This window comes from Urocampus carinirostris, chromosome 18, assembly GCF_059441175.1.
Source record: "Urocampus carinirostris isolate Australia breed hairy pipefish chromosome 18, RoL_Ucar_1.0, whole genome shotgun sequence".
Taxonomy (NCBI): domain Eukaryota; kingdom Metazoa; phylum Chordata; class Actinopteri; order Syngnathiformes; family Syngnathidae; genus Urocampus; species Urocampus carinirostris.
In genome coordinates, this window is record NC_142366.1 from 22,785,065 (window position 1) to 22,791,064 (window position 6,000).

Here is a 6,000-nt window from a genome sequence, read left to right on the forward strand (position 1 = left end):
ACTGTATATTTTTGTAATGTATTTATTTGAGACACTTATTCTGATATGTTTTGCACGGGCGAATGAAAATGGAGGGGCGGAACAAACGCGGGGTGTTTGTGGACGCGGTGGACAATAGTGGATATATATTTTTCCCACCCTTACCTTTGAAAATATACACTTTTTTCCTTGGATTACTTTCAACGGGACCCGGACTCTGCAGGTCTGCAAACCTCAAGTACCAGTATCATTTTCCGTTCATTCTGCCGGCTGTGATTTTTGGACTGTGTAGTTTAATGAAGGACATTCAGTTTCAATTGCTGGACTCAAAGTCGGGTTTGGGTTAATTTTGTGTTTGTGTTCCTTTTTTTTGAATGTGGGCGCATGCGGCTTATATACAGGTGCGGCTTGAGTAAGTACAAAATCGGTTTTCCTCTTAAAATGTGGTGGGTGCGGCTTATAATCAGGTGCGCTCTATAGTCCGGAATTTACGGTATTCATGTACTAAATAAAACATCACATGAGTTCTGTTTACCTGACTTGTTTACCTGACTGCCCATCTTGCACATCTGGTTGGCTACTCCTCTTGCACTATTTGCGCTACTGTAAAATACTATACATAGCCATAATTATTTAGTATATTATTAGCACTCAATACTACAACTCAATACAACATTTTATTTATATCTGTACATTCAAGGAAACTGTGCGGGTCAGATGTATCGACATTTCGTTCTGTATACACGTGTACTAGAATGACAATAAAGTAGATCTGAATCTGAATCTGAATCTGAGATGTTTTTAAAGCCAGCAGAGAAGGTCTTGCAGGCTCTGACGGTCCCCCGCTGATATAAAATGTTGAAGTGAGCGTTGATAGCTGAATTTTGCCTTCCTCAGCTGGCGGGGACCATTTTAGCACCATAAACTGACGCTTGGGTTATTCCCGTGAAACAACAAGCCGCTCAATATTTATTTGGCCCGCGATAGCTATCAGTTAGCGGTGTGAAGCCGCGTAATTAGCATCCATCTCGGTTATCGGATCAAATGGCGCCTCCCCTCAAGCTGTGACTAAGGAGATGAGATCCGTGAGGCTGGCTGTCATATCGAGTGAACATGATGGATCCCCACTTCACTTGCATAAAGAGAAATTACAACTCGGGATTAATTGTCTGCTAAATGTTATCTAATAAAAGGACAACTGGCGGTAAACAATAGGCAGCTGCCATGTAATGACGCTCCACGCGTGATAAAAACTCTTTGAATGTGACAGATGGGTGACGATTGCCAGAAGAAGGCGATGTTTTACACCAGGGGGTCTCGGATTGCCGATTGCGGCCCTCGGGATGTAAGTTTGAGGCCCCTGATTTCGTATAAAACTCAAAGGGACAGTGTGCATTAACTGGTCTTTGTTGTTTGTTCTGTGTACTCGCTATTCAGAGATGGACCTGGACTTTGGTAATGACGGGCAACAGGATTTGTGTGATAATACTGATACAAGATCCTAAATCACTGGGAAAAAAATATTTTCTTACGAAATTTTAAGTACAGACGCTCCCCTACTTATGACCATTCTACTTCCGCAAAACAGTAGATACGAACATTTTTTTCAGGATGTTGAAAAATACAGCATCCACCCCGAAGAAGAAATCCACTTCTTCTTCCTAGTTCATGTGTAAACATACTATACTGTATCTCCAGCGCGCTAAGAACTTTGACATTTTTATTGTTTAATATCTTGTGCATTTATTCAATATGGTATAAGTATAAGTATAGAGAAGAAGCGAGCCGTTTCATTTGAAATGAAAGTGGAGTAAGAAAGCTTGATGCGGTTGAGAAAACGGTCGGAAGGCTTTTCTTCGGCCACTTTTTACCACCAAGGTGTCACGGTTGCCATGGTACCCAATTGGTCCCTACCGTGTGGTGCCAGGTTCTGTCACGGTTGCCACGGTGCCCAATTGGCCCCGCCCATGGACACCAGCTGAAACTTGTTGACAGACTGCCCCCTGACTTCTTAAACGATGTCTTGTGAGTCGCCAGGTGTCGGAGTGTCTGCAAAACTCCTGCTAAACTCTGTAATGTTTTTCCAAGCCCTGTGAATCTCCATTTTTGCTTGTGTTTTGCTCCTGTTTTGTTCTCGCCCCAATATGTTTGATTTTGACCTCTTCCTCGTTCCGAGCAATCTACTTCCGCGACCAACGATCCCCGGATCAAGTGTGCGCTCATTTCTCTTCTCCCCAATAAACTATGAGTAACGTTACACAATTGGGTTCTAGTCAGCTTTGTTTCGGCCACTTTTTACCACGGAGGAGGACCTCTTGAAGCGCATCTTCCAAAAGTAAGTTAAACTCAACTTTATTTATCTTTATAGAGCATATTATTTTATGAAATGTTTATTTTTTTTAGAACCAAAAAATACAGGTTACTTATACAAGCCTTAAACATACTTATTTAAGCCTTAAACATACATTCCATACAAAATATAGCACTGAAGCCACTCATGAACAAATTCGACCAATTGAATTAAAGTGCTGAGTGTCATGGTCGCCTTGGCGACCGGTCTGCCCCGCCCCCTGGGCACCAGCTGAAGCAGTTCAACTAATCGCGTGTCTGCCATTTAAGGCTGGATTGTGGGCTTTGCGGGTGCTGGCTCATTATATACACATTGTCCGTTCTGTTATGCCTTGTCCTGTTTTGTTAAGTTGGAAGAAGCCTGTGTTTGCACGGTTTGTTAAAACCTGTTTGTTCTGCCTTGTCCCTGAGTTATGGACAACTTTTATTTTTGGTAAATAAAAGTTTTGGATCATCACGCAATTGAGTTCTCCCTTCCTGCCTTCGTTCTGGTCCGGTCACCCCTTCCATTCCGTGACAGCTGAGTTTATTATTTTCAAATTCGTCTCGCCTTTTTAGAGCAACTCATACGTTTTTAGATCATTTTGTCAGGAAAACAGATGAAAAACCTGATTAAGTTATTCTGAAGGGTGGCTACACACACTTTAGGTGAATTCTTTTTATCGTTTTTGATAGTTTAAGATACTTTAATCGAGACACACATACTCTTGGATTTAAAGACTTTTCCATTTACTAATCATCAACTGAAGAAGCTTGAATAGAACACAAAACAATAATAGGAAAATAAAACAAAGACAACTAGAAATTGAGAACTTAAAGTGGCACCATTTGGATAGAAAACAACGTTGGCTTAATTATTACGTTATATTATTTTGATAGAATTCCCTATTTAATGTCACACCAATACCTGGCAACAAAAAAAATGTTCTGCGAAGCGATGCAGTTGATAAAATGGTAGAAACTGTCGTGATTTGCCCATTGCCCTCACCTGTGCCTGCTCGTTTGGCTCCAGCTGCTGCTCGTTTCGTGATTGGTTCCCGTCCTATTTAAACTCAGTACTCTCTTTTGCTCCTTGTAGATCCGTCTGCGAACCTCAGTGCATGCAAGGCAAGTACTTTTGACTTTGTATCGATCCCCGATCCAAGCTCTGTTTTCCTGTCCCGGCTGCCCGTATTCTGATTCCGTTTCCTGTATCGATCCCTGATCCAAGCTCCGTTCTTCTGTCCCGGCTACCCGTATCCTGGTTTCGTTTCCTGTATTGATCCCCGATCCAAGCTCCATTCTCCTGCCCCAGCTACTCGTATCCTGATTCTGTTTCCGGTATCGATCCACGCTCCGTTCTCCTGTCCTTTGCTACCCGTATCCTGATTCTGTCACGAGGCGGAGTGGAAGGGGCTGTCACGAGGCGTGGTGGAGTGGAAGGGGTGACCAGACCGGAACGGAGGCAGGAAGGGAGAACTCAATTGCGTAACGATCCAAAACTCTTATTCACCAAAATAAAAGTTGTCCAAAACTCTGGGACATGACAAAACAAACAGTTGTTTCTTCCAACTCAACTAAACAGGACAAGGCATAACAGAACGGACAATGTTTAAAACTAAAACAGGACAAGGCATAACAGACCGGGGAATGTGTAATGAGCCAGCGCCCGCCAAACCCACAACCCAGCCTTAAGTAGCAGACCAGCAATCAGCTGATCTGCTACAGCTTGAGTTCGGGGGCGCGGCAGACTGGTCGCCACGGCGACCGTGACAGATTCTGTTTCCCATATCGATCCCCGATACCTGAATTCCCTGACGGATCCCTCAGCATATCAGCTTGTGACCTCCTGCAACAGCGTCATCCCACGACCTTCACCAGATGCCTACATACTTATCATGAGTTATCATCCACATTCCACAACAGTATCTACCTTTTTGTTAATCAGGGTTTGTTGAGCTATTGTTTCTGTTCTGTTTTTTTAAGGTTCGTATAAAGTTTTCATTCATTCATAGAGCAGGAAGAGGAACGAGAGCTACCAGGGTAGAAATCACAATTGGAAAGAGTAGTTTGTCCCGTTCTGGGTTCTGATCTAAGGAGTCGGTTCAAGGTTCAGACGCAAACTGCCACCTGCTCTCTACTTCAAATCTCTTCAAGCAGGAGCCTCCTGGCACATTGAGAAAAGAGGGCTGTTTCCTGATTGGAAATGATGCCCGGACCTTTTCCCATAGGACTGGTAGGCTCACGCCATATTTGCTGCTTGAGTGAAGTACGGACACCTCTGAGACATGCTGCTGCATTGTCACTACCAGATTATACTGTTTCCTTTTTCCACAGATTGTTCTACTGTCACTTTGTTTGGACTCTCGATTTTAAAATGAAGGTACATACCGTAAATTCCGGATTATAGAGCGCACCTGATTATAAGCCGCACCCACCACATTTTAAGAGGATAACCGCTTTTGTACTTACACAAGCCGCACCTGCATATAAGCCGCATGCGCCCACATTAAAACATGTAACACAATCACGAAATTAACCCAAACCCGACTTTGAGTCCCGCGATTGTGGGGGGTTTGGGGTTTTTAAGGGTTAATACTCTCAGCCAAAAGGCCAAGCGGGGGGTTTTTAAGGGTTATTGATCTATCTTCGTTATTCATTATCCATTATCCGTTATCGGTCAGTTCATAATACGCTACAAAGCCTAGGAGCCGGGACACTTACTCTCAGCCAAAAGGCCAAGCTAAGGTCCTAGCCCTAAAGCCTTGCTGCGATCATTGTCCAAAAACAACAGCCGGCCAATCGATCTCAGAATGATACCGTACTTAGGATATGACGCAGACCTGCAGAGTCCGGGTCCCGTTGAAAATAATCCAAGGAAAAAAATTAATATTTCCAAAGGTAAGGGTGAGGAAAAATATATATCCACTATTGTCCGCTGCGTCCACAAACACGTCTCACCTTTACTCCACTTCCTGTCAGCCCGCGTTTGCCCCGCCCCTTCTTTCTCATTTGCTCTTGCAAAACATATCAGAATAAGTTTCTAAAATAAATACATTACAAAAATATACAGTTGCAAATACATATTATACATGGTTACACATAATTACAAAGAAAGACGGTACACCGAGAGAGTTTTCAAAGCTTTAATAATAATATTATAACTTTCATCCCAAACCGTGTCTGTGAAGGGTAGCAAAACGCTACTAGGAACACGCTCGCAACACAAGGAAATGGGTCTGTTAAAAAAAAATACGGTATTTGTAAAAATCATGGTAAACCGTGCTCATCTTCCTCCTTACAACTGACGTCATTAAAGTCGTCTTCCCCAGTATGGGAAAGAGACTTTGTCATATAGACGTCGTCCTACGCTCCTTTATTCAAAAACACGCTAGCAACACACCCGCATATATTCCACCGGTCTAAATCTTACCTTTTGTACTTGAGCGCCGCTGGCGGCTGTCAGAAAAAATACATAAATTGGCCGCATCACTGAATAAGCTGCAGGGTTGAACATTTGGGAAAAAAGTAGCGGCTTATAGTCCGGAATTTAAGGTACATGCAAACTTTTTGAAATAAGGCAGTACATTTTATTGAGCACTCTATTTTAAGACATCTCCAGATAATGTCATGATTACCGTTTTGAATCACTGGCGCTCGCTCCTGATTGGCTCCCTGTCCCTATTTAATCCC